Source organism: Microtus pennsylvanicus, chromosome 13 (assembly GCF_037038515.1).
Source record: "Microtus pennsylvanicus isolate mMicPen1 chromosome 13, mMicPen1.hap1, whole genome shotgun sequence".
NCBI lineage: Eukaryota > Metazoa > Chordata > Mammalia > Rodentia > Cricetidae > Microtus > Microtus pennsylvanicus.
In genome coordinates this window covers 19,175,393-19,190,464 of record NC_134591.1, presented here as the reverse complement: position 1 = coordinate 19,190,464, position 15,072 = coordinate 19,175,393, and positions in this window count along the sequence as shown.

The window sequence follows — 15,072 nt, the reverse complement described above, 5'->3', positions numbered from 1 at the left end:
CTCTGGCTTTATGTTTGTGTTCCCGCTTGGGATAGGAAGGAGAGTGCTCTGAGACCTTGACGATGACTCAGAGCTCCCTGCCTGCTCCTGGGCAGAAGGCAGAATCAGGCTTAGGCAGGCGGAAGAGCATGGCGGATTCCTGCCGCCATACAGGGACGTGTTTTCAGACTGCGCAGTGCTCTGCGTGTCAGATTTGGATGTAACTTGGATGAAAAGAATTTCTGTGCTGCACGCTCAGTCTCAGAATTAAAGTGCTGAGTGCCGCTCCTACCTGGTAGCCCCAAGAGGCTTCCTGACTCAGCTTTAGCTGCAAAACCCTGCGGCTCATTAAGAGGTCCTGCCACAAAACACTTAAAGGGTGTTGATGAAAAGCTGAACACATGCTTTTCGGTTTTCAGCCGTAGCAGGAAAAAAGCTGTGCCGTTTAAAAATGCCGGCTTTCTGGGCCATCCTGCCAGGGCAAACTCTGACTGTTTGAGGCAGGAGGGCTGGCTACAGAGAGAGGACTTGAGTGTTGTCTGTTGTAGCTTGCTGGCTGGCAGGGACCTTGAAATGCTATAAACATGGCTGCAGCCTGTATATCCGCCATGAGGCTGGAAAGCTAAGGAAGGACTGGATCTAGCTGGCAAAGCCACGGCTTTAGTCCTACTGAGATTGCTTGGTAAATTAAAGACTCATGTGGTCAGAAACAGAGAGATATACAGTAAAGAGAGATTCAAAGACAGAAAATTTCTGAATGGTTTAAAGTGTGTTAAAAATATAGGCAAGCTGAAAGTTGAAGTTCTTAAAGCAAAAAACAAAAAAAGGAAGCGAGTTGTTGTGTGTCGTAGTACACACCTTTAATCCCAACACTTGGGAGGCAGAGGGAGATAGACCTCTGTGACTTCAAGGTGTGGTAGCACACGCCTTTAATCCCAGTGCCTAGAAGGCAGAGACGAACAGATCTCTGTGAGTTCAAGGTGTAGTAGCAAACACCTTTAATCCCAATGCCTGGGAGGCAGAGACAGGCAGATCTCTGAGAGTTCAAAGACAGCCTGGTCTACAGGGTTATTCCAGGTCAAAGATATATGCTCAAAAAGCAAAAAGTTAACCTAGGAATGTCACAGCTTAGATTCTTAAGCGCCTAGTGATTTAAAGGTTTAAATCAAAAGTGCTCCTGGATAGTAAAAAATTGCAGATTCACAATAGGACAGATTCAGACCACTGAATGAGTCACACTGTTGGATGAATGTACGTAGGCTTGGGAGAGAGAAGAAAAAGAATATAGAGAATAAAGATAATGGTTTAAAAAGAAAAAAAAGGTAAAGTCTTTAAAGAGACAGAATAAAGTAAAGTGATAGAGTAAAAATAAGCCGCGTAAAGATGAAAAATTCACAGAGAGTCTGGATTCTTTGTATTATTGTGTTTTCTTTAAAATTTTTGACTGTGAAGGAGCTAAGTACAGAGAGACATTTCATTATATGGGCTGCCAATTGGAACCAGAATGGATATCATGAGGGTATGATTTCAGAATTTGGATCTAAGGATATGATACTTTGGAAAAGAGATTCTTCTTTTGTTTTCACAGAGGATGAGACTCTATGGATTTCTTCTTTTCCGATTTGGTATGATGGACCACGTCCTACTGAAGAGTTGCTGTGAACATCTTCATAAAATTGCTTTGCTCAACTGCCAACTGAGATGAAACTAGCACACAGGTTATACCATGAAAGACCTAATTAACGACGCCCCCATTCAGCAGGAAGCAGTTTGGAGAGAAAAAACTGCGCCCATGTTCCCAAATATGGTTTATAAATGTTCTTTTACATTTAAAGGGGGATATGATATAGACATGAATAATTTGCATTAGTATAGATTTTGCTTTATTGATAGAGATTTATGGTCAATTTTGTTATATGTATAAATGTTTCTGATGTAACTTTTACTTGATAACTTTTGTTATATGTAATTTTGCTATGTTAAAGTTAAAGCCTTTCTTTTTTGTTTAAACAGAAAAAGGGGAAGTGATGTGGGAGTGTCATATCAATCTGTTGATTTCCTTGGTTAAGCAATAAAGAAACTGCTTGGCTCATTGGTTAGGAGATAGGTGGGAGGAGTAAACAGAACAGAATGCCGGGAGGAAGAGGAAGTGAGGTCAGACTCCACAGCTCTGCTCTCCGGAGCAGACGCAAGAGAGACGCCATGCTACCTGCTCCAGGGAAGACGCACGCTATGAAGCTCTGACCCAGGATGGACTTAGGCTAGAATCTTCCTGGTAAGCGCACCTAGGGGCGCTACACAAATGATTAGAAATGGGCCAGAGCAGTGTTTAAAAGAATACAGTGTCCGTGTAATTATTTCAGGGCATAAGCTAGCCGGGCAGGGCAGGCGGCTGGGGTGTTTGGGGACGCAGCCCCGCCGCCGCCCATATTACTACAGCTGCTGCTTACCATTTTAAAATGCTCCTTGTCAAAAAAGAATTTCATATACACAATAGGACAGATTCAGACATAAAAGACCTCTAAATAAGATACAATGTGTTTAAAAATATATGTAGACTTGAAAGAGAGAGGAAAAGAGAATAGACAGTTATAAAAAGAAGCAAAGTCTTTAAAGAGACAGTAAAAGACTACAGTCAGTCATAGATGAAAAGAGTAAAGAAAAATAAGCCACATAAAGATGGAATATACACAGAGAGTCTGGATTATACATATTATTGTCTTTTCTTTGAATTTTTGGACTGCAGAGAGACATTTGTTTCTGGGGTTGATAAATTAAACCAACATAAAGGCATCTTGACTTCAAAATTTGGGTCTAAGGATATGTTCCTTTGGAAAAGTGGTTCTGCATTTATTTCTGCAGAATATGAGAACCTGTGAATTCCTTCCAGACTAATGTGACTGATGGAACAAGACTGCCCCCCCCCGAAAGTTCTCTGTGAACACTAAAAATACTTCACCCAACAAAAAGTAGGAAGCAGTTTGGAGAAAACTATGCCCAAATTCCAAAAGTGAATGTTTATAAATGTTTGTTTTCATTTAAAAGAGGTTGGGTATAAATCATTAGTGGTCACAGTCAACCTCTTTAAAAAAAATACAGGAGGTAAGATATAAAGATGAATTCTTTGCACTGATATGGATCATGGTCTATTGATACAAATTTAAGGTCAATTTTATTATACTATGTATATGTATTTCTGCTCTTGTTTAAGATGTTATGTTTGTACAGCTTATTTAAAAATGTAATGTACAGTTAAGAAATACAGATTAATAGATAGTCATCTATAATAGTCAAACTGTAGTTATGTTAGGTTTTCTAGATGTACAGATATATGGATAGGTATTCTTCAAACCTTTCAAAGACCCTCAGAACATGGCATTTGAAATGTTTTAAGAACTTAGACTTCTCTCAACAGTGAGTCATGTCTGCTTCTGGCAGTACCAATTACTTCAGAGAGGTTGATATGGGCTTTAAAGAAACTTGTTATGGAATTTACCTTCAATGTGACAAAGCTAGCCATTTGGTCAAGAAACTGCTCTTGCCTGGACTGCTTGATGGTACACTGTATGAACTGGACATGTAGGACCCACAGAAAAGTGACTGCTGAATATTCCAAAAGACATGATCATCTTTCAGGAATTCTGCTTCACAGAAGAAACTGACAAACATTCTTCAGGGTACAAAAGAAAGTGACTGCCAAACTGCCAAGATAGGTGAAAAAGCCTTTCAAATTTCTTTTTTTTTAATTTTTTTTATTGATAAAAGAAGAATAAAGAAAAAAAAACAAATTTCTACCTCCTCCCAGCCTCCCCTTTCCTTCCCCCTCCTCCCACTCTTCTCCCCCTCCTCCCACTCTTCTCCCCCTCCTCCCACCCCTCTCCCCTTCCCCCCACTCCTCTCCCCCTCCCTCTCCAGTCCAAAGAGCAGTCAGGGTTCCCTGCCCTGTGGTAAGTCCTAGGTCCTCCCCCCTCCGTCCATATCTAGGAAGGTGAACATCCAAACTGGCTAGGCTCCCACCAAGCCAGCAGATTGCGTAGGATCAAAACTGCGTGCCATTGTCCTTGGTGTCTCATCAGCCCTCATTGTTCGTCATGATCAGAGAGTTCAATTTTATCCCATGCTTTTTTTGGTAATAGTCCAGCTGGCCTTGGTGAGCTCCCAGTAGATCAGCTCCACTGTCTCAGTGGGTGGGTGCACCCCTCGTGGTCCCGACTTCTTTGCTCATGTTCTCCCTCCTTCTGCTCCTCATTGGGACCTTGGGAGCTCAGTCCATTGCTCCAGTGTGGGTCTCTGTCTCTATCTCCATCCATCACCAGATGAAAGTTCTAGGATGATATGCAAGATATTCGTCAGTATTGCGCTAGGATGGGGTCATTTCAGGTTCCCTATCCTCAGCTGCCCAAGGAACTAACTGGGGACCTCAGCTTGGGCACCTGGGAGTCCCTCTAGGGTCGATTCTCCTGCCCACCCTAAAGTGGGTCCCTTAACTAAGAATTGTGGTTCCGTGCTCCCCTATCCAACCTTCCTTTATCCCGATCCTCCTGTTTCCCCAAGTCCCCCCTCCTTCCCTTCTACCTTTTCTCTCCCCATCTCCCCTTACCCCCTTCCCACCCCACCCCCAAGATCCCACTTTTCTCCCCGGCAATTTTGTCTACTTCCCTTATCCAAGAGGATAACGATATGTTTTTCCTTGTGTTCACCTTCTTACTTAGCTTCTTTAGGTTCGCCAATTGTAGACTCCGTGACCCCTATTTATGGCTAGAACCCAATTATGAGTGAGTACATTCCATGTTCATCTTTTTGGGTCTGGGATACCTCACTCAGGATAGTGTTTTCTATTTCCATCCATTTGCATGCAAAATTCGAGAAGTCGTTTTTTACCGCAGCGTAGTACTCTAATGTGTATATATTCCATACTTTCTTCATCCATTCTTCCATTGAAGGGCATCTAGGTTGTTTCCGGCATGGAAAAGTCTGCCAGACACTATGGGCTGTAAGCTGAAGATGGATGACCCAATGTTGCCGAGGAGCTTTGGGTGACTGTCCAGGTAGCACAATGTCTCTGCCAATTCTAAAGTTTTGGAAGTTTCTTACAATGAGTTTCTGTTTACTTAGGTAATATATCCTTCTAGGGTCTTGGAAGAGTTGAAGACAGATAGTTATAGTTTTCCTTAGTTATGATAAAAGATAAATTAGATATAAAACTTTAGACTCACAAAGATAAAAGAGATAATAGCATATTTTCTGTAATTTTGCCAGATACTAATAGACTAAATATTATAACTGTAATTCTTGCTTGAACCTGTTTTGTTATATGTAATTTTACTATGTTAAAGTTAAAATCTTCTTTTTAATTAGACAGAAAAGGGAGACTATGTGGGATGCCCTGCTGTATATGTGTTGCTTTTATTGGTTAATGCATAGAGCTGCTTTGGCCTATGGCAGGACAGAATAAAGTCAGGTTGCAAGAGATATAGAGAGATAGTTGGCAGAGTCAAGAAGATGCCATGTGGCTGCCAAAGGAAAAGGACACACTGAAACCTTACCTGGTAGGCCACAGCCTCGTGGCAATACAGATTAACAGAAATGGGTTAGCTTAAGAGATAAGTTAGCTAGGAATATGCCTAAGCTATTGGTCAAGCAGTGTTGTAATCCACACAGTTTCTGTGTGATTCTTTGGGTCTGGATGGCTGGGAATGAAAGGGCGGTCTCTGCCTACAGGCTGGCTTTGAGAGTTTAAAATGTGCCGTCTCTACTTCACACTCTACTTTGTGCTTGTGATTTAAAATATCAGCCATCGACTTCTTGTTCCAGCAGCCTGTGGCTTCTGCTTACTGCTGTGCTTTCGCGGTTTGATGGATTCTTATCCCTCTGGAACTGTAATTCCACATAAACCTTTCATTCTCTAAGCTGCATTGGTCATGGGGTTTTATCCCAGCAATAGAAGAGTAATTAATACATCTAATGTGCATTGCTAACTACTCAAAATAACCAACTATAGAATCAGCCCAGTTACCCATCAATGGATAGATAGATAAGGAAAATGTGGTGTATTGTGAGCATATAAAGGAAATGTAGTATATGAACATAATAGAGAATTTTCTAACCATAAAGTTGAACAAAATTTTTACCAACTTCAGGCAAATGGAAAGTCCTAGATATTGTGTTGTATAAAATAAGTCAGATTCATAGAGTTGGGTGCCACATTAAGATATGGAATGGAGAAGAGGATGGTATAAAGGAAATAAGAGAATAAAAAGGGAAGGTAGATATGATCAAAATATATTATATTCATATACAGAAATGTCATATTAAAACCTATCATTTCATATAATTAATATATACAAAGCAAAATAAGACTAGAGCCTTTGGACCCAAAATAAATCTTTTCTTCCATTAATTGTCCATGTCAGCAATGAAAAATAGATCTAAAATGCTGCAGACATATAGTTGTGTGGTGACATAGAAGTTACCAGGTGTGGTGGTGCATGCCTACAAAGTCAGCCCTCTGAGGTAGATGCAGGAAGATAGGGAGTTCAAGGTTATCCTCAGTTGCATAGCAAATTAGAAGCCATCCTAACTTAAAGGAGACCCAATCTCAAAACTAAACAAAATAATGAGATGCCAGGCTTCAGTTCCAAGGAAGAGCTGACATTTTGGGCTTATATCTGAAGAATGGCTAGAAAATCGCCTCTTTATCTGGAGAAACCATTATTCTGACCTTTAACTTGTCAAGTGATGCCCACTTCCGTGATGGAGGTCAAACTGCTTTATTCAAAATCCTCCACTTTTTATATTTTGGTATTAGTTCTTTGACAGTTTCATACACTGTATTTTTATCATATTTACTATGTCTTCGTACTCCCACCCTCCAATCCACCTTACCTTTCCTGCCTACCCAACCATCAGGTCTAATCTGTACTCTCATGTATTCTTGGACATGGAGCCTTCCACTGGAGCATAGCTGTCCTACGAGTAGCACCACTGTTAAAGAACATAGATTCTTTCTCTCTTAGAAGCTATCAGTTGACAATAGTTTCCCAGTTAGGAGTCAGACTTCATGCCTAGCTCCCCTTTCCATGATGGGATTTTTTTCTGACTTGAGTTTACATGGGTCACTGACATCACCTCCCATGTGTTATGAGTTCATATGTGCAACTGTAATTCTATGACCAAAAAACACTGTTTATTTTGAACTCATCCACTGCTTTTGGCCCTTATAGTCATTCTGCCCACCCCCTCCTCGATAGGCACTGAGTCTTGTGAGGAGGAGGATGTGGTATAAATTTCTCATTTAAGTTTGAACATTCCACAGTTTATTATTCTCTGCTCCTTGACAAGTTGTGGGTCTCTGCTAATATCTACTTCAAATAGAAGCTTCTCTTTTAAGGGTTGAAAGATATATTCATCTATGGATAAAACAGCCAAAAGTCATTAGGAGTCAATTTACCAGTATGTCCATTTAGGAGTAAGTTTTTCCATAGAATCTATGACCTGTCTAGGCATAAGGTCTTGACATGATAATAATGTGAGGTACAGGTGTCATCTTATGGAGCAGTACTTAAATCCAATCAAAAGTAGTTGTTTATTTTTATAATGTTCATGCCACTATTACACTAATGAACGTGTTTTTGCCAGGCCAGTCAGTATTGTAGATTACAGGTTTCACATCTGGGTAAATTTAATGATTACTTTTCTTTCCCGGTAGTATGTATAGAACCTTCCAGAGTTGTGAAAGTAATCCAATAAAGGTGAAGTGTCCACATCATGATAAGCTTGAATTCTCTGTTCTATATCTCAAGTAGTGTCTTCAGCTCTATGGTCTTACCATCAAGTTTTGGGGCATAACAAATTCTACTGATAATAGTTTGTAATGTTTGGGAATATATGATACCACATGGCCAACAACTCCAGGAGAGGAAACCCATTCCTATCACTGGACTTTTTGTTATCCTGTGGTACCTAGTAGGGGCATTGTCACCTATGATAGGGAGTGACTCCATTTTAACTTTTTGTTTCATGACACTGTTTTTGCCAAGATGTGAAAAAAAATCTGCTCAATCCAGATAGTGAACCTATGATATACCAAAATCTACAGATACCATCAGAGTCCAGCTTTGGTAACCAATGTGTTTTATGGTGGTTACTTACAGGAATATGAGTATAAGGTCTCTTACAGATGCAGAAATGACTTAAAAGCAGCTGCATCACCAAAGTCCACCTCAGTATGGGTGGCAACTCACAAAGCTGGAAACCTGCAGTACACTGAATAGCCTGCAGGCAGCTCAACAGGTTGGGAGTGTTCTTTCCTGGTGCCTCAGTTGACCTGAGACTCTTCCTGACAACTCAGCATTCTGAGCATGTCCTAAACACTCCATACTGCTTATGTGTTCTTGGGGAAAGGTGGACCTAGGAATCTGGTCAGTTTGAGGGACTTCCTAAAGCTGTTTTGAATTGTTTACTTCCTGAGCATAAGGAGCTTCCCTGTAGTATGGAATATTTCATCTCCTCCTTGATCATCTTCTTATTAACCTTATAAGCATCCTGTGCCTTAATGAACTTTCCTCCAAGATGGAAGGTTTTGGTCGATAATGGAACTATAATAATATAACAGTATATATATATATATATATATATATATATATATATATATATATATATATATATAATGTGTTTGTGATCATGAAAAGCAGTAAGTTTCCTCAAGATATCAAAAGGTCTTCAGTGTTATTTATCCCTCCCTGTATTCCTTCTTCCACCCAGAACCCACATATAAGCCCACACTCCTATAGCCACTTGATTTTTGACAGAGAGCCTCACAATATATAATGAGGAAAAGATAGCATCTTCAACTAATAATGCTGGTCAAACTGGATGGCTACATGAAGGATTAAGTTGGATTCTTATCTCTCACCTTGCATGAAATTCAATTCAAATGAATCAAAGACTTCAACTGCTACCTTGAAATCTGATAACATTCCCAATAATATTAAAAAAAATACCTGGCACCTTGACCCAGGCAGACAAAATGAATATTCAGAGGCATATAATCTAGCTGGGCATGTTTAATATAATCTACTGGGCATGTTTTAACTTGAGCAGATAAGCTTTTGAAATGAATATAATTTGCTGCAAAGTTAAATCATTTCTTCTTCTTTTCATAAAAGAATGAACCAGGAAATGAAGAGAGAATCTGTGTGATTGCTCTGTAAGGATGAAGACCTGAATTCAGATTCCTAGCGTCCACATAAAGGTTAGGCATGGCGGCATATATCTATCATCCCACTGCCTGCTCAGAGACAGTAGAGACAGATAGAGCCTGGGGATTGCTGGCCAGTCTAGCTAAACTTGCATTTCCAGATTCCAGTGAGGGGCCCCTTTTCAAAAAAATAAGATGGAGAACGACACAAGACACCCAGCGTCAAGCTCTGGCTTCATATATGCATGTGCTGTCGAGATCACCTGTACACATATGCGAACACCCCACACCCCCACATGCAGACAGAGACAGAGGATGAATTAGTGTTGTCAGCATAGAAGTGAATGTTAAAGAAAAAATATTTTTAACACTTAAATACATGCATCCTCTTTTCTAGTGTACATTTTAAGAATCGAAACTGGAGATTTAGAATTTAAAATGAAAATTTAATGTCCAAATTGGATTATTTTATAATAAGATATAAATCAAAATTAGAAGACTTAGAACACTTAAGAAACTCATTATTTATTTATACTGACTACATGTTGCATTTTCTATATACTGAATTGATTAAAATGTATTATTAAAACTAATTCTACTAATGTACTCTTTAAGTTTTTAATCGCTTAGTGTCTGTCTTACATTTTCATAAATGGTACTGACATGTAAAACACATTGCCTTTCTCTTTCTGGGTGAAGCAAAATTGTATTATTTCCTTCTTCTCTTTTCTTTTAAAATACTCCTTTACCTTGGCCATCCATTCTTTATAAAGTACGTGTGTGCAGCAGCAAATGATATAGCCAGATGCGGATGTGCTGTTTGGAGCACCGGACTGAGTCCCGATGCGGATGTGCTGTTTGGAGCACCGGACTGAGTCCCAGGCCAGCCTTTCCTCTACTCTTTGCTTGTCTTGTTTCTACCCAATTCAATATCTAGTCTTATGCATTTGACTCTTTACACTTTGGTAAATTAAACAGCAAATAATTTCATGCACAGTCCATTGTTTTTTTACATATGTACCCAAGCTTTTCATTTGCCTGCTTGCTTGAATAAAACATCGCTAACCATTTCCTTTACTTGTTATTGAACTTTCCATAAACCTTGTTTCAGCTTTCCTGAGTCCACTTTTGTTATCCTGGCCTAGTCACTGGGGCCCTTTGTTAACTGTTCCCTTTCATCTTCTGGCACATTCTTATTTTGTTTGCCCTCTGGCTTTACATGCATTTTCAAGTAAAGATTTAGTCATTGTATGTTTCATGTATTTATACATTATCTGTCCATCATATCCATCTCCCTCCAACTCTCCCTAGTGTCTCTACCCCAAGCCCCTCCCAATTTTATGTCCTCTTTTTCTATTGTTATTAATATTGCCTGCTGAGTTTAATTAGTGCTACTTGCACTGAGAAGAAGAGACCTGGTCGGTTGTCCTTGTCAACATAGACCATGAGACCCAATATGGACAAGTTCAACAGAACCGCCATATACGTGCTTCAGCATTGCCAGGGCATACATTTTGAATTCAAATTTATATGCACTGGGACATGAGTAACCTGCTGCTAGCCTCTTCCCCAAAGGAGAGTGATGTACCCTCTAGGTAGCAACCAACACCCATTAACTCCTACAATGGGGGCGGGGCTTGAGAGCTCCTCCCTCTCCCATGCTGGACTTTGACTGACTGGTTTTTTGCAAATCTTGTGTAGACCATCTAAGCTGCTGTGAGTTAATGCATGCAACATCCATGCCATATCCAGAAACCAGCATTAAGCTTTCCTTCGAGTCTACCAGCTCCTACCGTCATCCCTACCCATTTTTCGTGAACTTCTCTAACATTGGATGGTGCAAGACTGATGAGCCATCCACAGCTGGGCATTCACAGCTGTTTTTGAAGAGTATGCAAACAGTGTGGGAGGAGGCATGTAGTGGGAAGGAAACTGCAGTAACACCCAAGGAAATACTGCCATTCTGTTTTAAGGAGGGTGGTTACCTGGCCTATCCAAAGCCGCCTTCTCCTTGAGCAGACTGGAGTGAGCCAGTGACTGAGGATGTTGGAATACCAGCACTTGCCCGTGTTTTCAGGGCCTGTCCAATTAGCAGTCTTCTATCTGCAGTTCCTGGAGATTGGTTGAGCTTATCTGGTGCTCCCCAACATCTTTCTGTATCTCTGGCTTTCATTCAGGAGGGTTGAAGCCTCACTGTGGTCTGGTGGCTTTTTCTGCCCAGACCTGCTCCCGGCTCCTCTTAACTTTCTTAGGCACCATCACCGCTTTCCTCCAGCAAACTTTCGGCTACGTAAATTTTGTTTCCAGGCCTGCTTCCAAGTGATATCATTCTTTAATATTTTTCCTTTCTTACTTTTCTCTGGTTCCCTGATTTTTCGAAGTTCCCTTCCTTTCTCAGGAAATGGTCAGATTCTGTAGATTTAAGAGTCGCACATCCTTGTCCTATGGTTCTGTTAAAATATCACTGAAGTATGTGTTGCCAAAAAATCTGAGGTGAACTATTTTCGCTCTTATTTTCCTCTGTATTTTACAATCACAAATTTAAGATGCAACCCAAATAGAGTAGTTCCATTTGTAGCTCCTGTACCCAGCCTTGTTCTCTAAAGGTGCTCAGGGCTGGAGTGGTAAGTGACTCATCTCAAATTGTGAGGGCTGTAAAATTAACTTCCTTCATGCATTAAGTGTCTCAAGATGGTTCTTTATTTAGTGGCATTTTTCATTAGAAAGCCTCAGGGCCTAGGTGTGTGCTCCTCACCTACTAATCTTATTAAATTACTTCCTAATGCATTTAACTAAGAGTATTTAACTCATCAAAAGTTGGACAGATTAATTCTGTGCATTTGACGATAGCCATCTCTGTGTGGGAATATACTCTACCCAGTTCTGGGGAAGTTTTTGACAATGGCTAGATTAATAAACAAGTTATCACAGAAAGCCACATATATATGGGGGGCAAACAAACATATATAGATCATCTATAGTAAAGCTAATGCTTGTTTACTTAGGCTGTGTCAGCAAGTTAATATGACTGTTCAACACCAAAGGCATAAAATGAAAGTGCTGGTAATGAAATATGAAATAGTTGCTGGCGTTCTATTTTCCTGGTTCTGGCCTTAACTGCAAGCCCTCCTTCCTCTTCATCCAAATGGCTACTCTTGTGATTATCCGTTATTCCGTCAACAATTAACCCCAGGGGACAGAACTAGAATTTCCTAAGAAGGCATTATTAGCCCTCTTTCCTACAGACATGGCAGTGCATCTTGGGAAGAGAAACTCAAATCAGCTTTGGGAAGGTAAGATAGGACTGGGGGGGGTGCCTCTTTAGACGTGGGCAGGAGGTAGTCTATAACTATTAGGCTAAGTCTCGAAAGAATTAAGCGTGTACACAACCATTTAATTTTGTCCCCAGGAGTCATGCGAGCCATTTTCTTCCCTCTGTAATTCTGTCAAACGTATCCGTGATTTCATTAGCTGCAAAAATTATTTTTTCTCTTCAGTGAAGAGTTATACTGCACTTTTTTTGTGTTGGTGAGCATTTATCCGCTTACACTATTACAATCATTAACCGTGGCTTGTAAATGTAGTAGTTATTACTGCCTAACTTTTGTTGAAAGCACACAATGAAAGAGAAAGGTAGAAAAAAATTACATAAAAAAGCATGCAGCCAGAATTTTCTGCCAAGTAGCAGGGCACAGAACTCATGACATTTAGCTTCTGTGCCCAGTGGCTATGTCCTGGGGTTTCATTAAAAGAGAATACTGATCAGCCAAGAAACATAATATTTTTGAGAATTTCACATCATGGCATTGAGGAAAATGAAAAATTATATTGAAAATATCCGAAAGTTATCCTTTTTCTCTTCCTTTCTTTTAAATCTCTTATTTTTACAAAGGAAACCCATTTCACTGGGGACCAGGAAGGTGTCAGAGGTAAGACAAGGAGGCTTCTCTTCAGCTGTGTGTCCCTGGAAGATTGCTAACACCAAAGAAAAAGACACAACGAACCATAAGGAAATGTAAAATAAAATGTTAGAGGCTGGTCTACAACAACAGTAGGGAGAACAAATGAATGTATTCATGGCTCTGCTACTGAAGATTCCTGGAGCTGTCAAATCTCTCCAGGGTGTTGTGAGTAAGAAAATTTCCACCATGTCTCCTCTCTGGACACAATATTTCAGATGAAACAAAATATGAAGAAATGCAGGCAGTGCCATCCTTCACCCGTGCAGCAGGTTCCTGTGTTAGCGTGACCATGCCATTCAACAGTTTGCGGGGATGGCAGAATTGCAATTATATTATATGCTAACCTGGCCTTTGTGAACAGTCCCTGCTTACCTGAAAGATCTCACCAGCCTAACTACATGGAACATCGCTGCCACAAACACTTTTCTGGGCTTGCTTAAAAACAATCATTAGCAAAGTAAACTGACGTCTTTTTTAAGGAGAAGAATTAGATTTAATTTTAGGGAGGGGTGGGAATATTGATTCTGGATATAAACAGGTACCTATAGGTTTATCAAAATTGGCATGGATTCTAATGGATCTTTGTTTATAATTTTATATTATAAGAATTGAAAACAAATGTTGACTGAATTTCACATTGGAGAACCGAATGGGCAAGAACAGAGAGCTTAGGAAACATATTCCCAACCCTGATTCGTTGTCTTTGGTTGCTCCTGGCATCACTGCACACACAAGAAGAAAGGCCAGCTACGGGCATAGTTGGGGAGTCTGATGCTTGGGAAGGCATTCTGACCCTTAGACCTCCTTCTTGTAAAAGGATTCCTTCAAAATCTATACAGATTTACCCCATTATTTTCTGCTTTCCCTTTTCCCACTGAATAATGTTTAAGACTCACTGAGCTTTTACACTGGCTGACCTAGAACTTCTCTGGGAAGGCAAGGGCACAGCTGCAACCCCACAGCTCCTAAGAGCACGGCCTCCAGAACTGAGATCAGTTTGTCCACTACGATGAATTATGCAGCACTGCCAGGCTATTTCTTGGCATGGAAAAAATGTGATATCTCAGATTAAAATTAAATATTGAGTAGGCTGTCTCCTAGCAACACAGATTAAAGAAAGATGCTTCTTTTTATACCAGTGAAGTATGGGAGCTTCCACCTGAAGTGTGCTCGCAGGAAGGAATTTGACTGTCCAAACAAGACACAGAACACTGAATACATAATGCCCTGCTCACCCCTCAGCTGCTCACTAGGAATTCCCACAGGTGTTCAGAAAAGACCTGAGTCAACTTTGTGTGAGGTTTCTAGGTGTTTCCACAGACCACTTAGGGCCTGTGGCCGGGCGGAGCCTGCACTTAACTCCAGAGACATCTTGGGGCAAATGACAAAAATGGTGTTGACCAACTGTCAGAGAAGCTAGTTTCTACTCCTCAGCCAGGAGTGGACAGCAAACAGGTACATAACAGCAGCAGCCTGTGGACAGAACAGCTAGCAAAATGCAAGTCACCTTGGGAGACTTGGGAAGGGATGTAAGAACCCATGATCCACATCCAGGTTACTAAGAAACCTTTCAGAAAAACCTCAATATAGCTTTCTTTTTTGGGTTCTTTATTAGTTTTTCATTTCTAGTAACATATTAGGAAATAATCAAAAGATGATTCAGACTTTTGAGTGAAGTAAGCCAAGTGGCAAAGAAAGGATTATTTATTATGATTATGATTGTTATTATTATTATTGTTGTTGTTGTTATTACAGAAGGCCTATTGCAAATGATAGCAGCAAACAGACTCAGTCTTTTCAAGACACCAGGTTACAATGCCTTTGAGCTTGTACTAGGAAGGGTCTTTTCTGTTGCAAGGTGCCTGCAACGCAGTGCTGATTTCTAAGCTAGAAGTTCCTTTGCAGGTACTGACACGCTGTCTCTAATAGTGT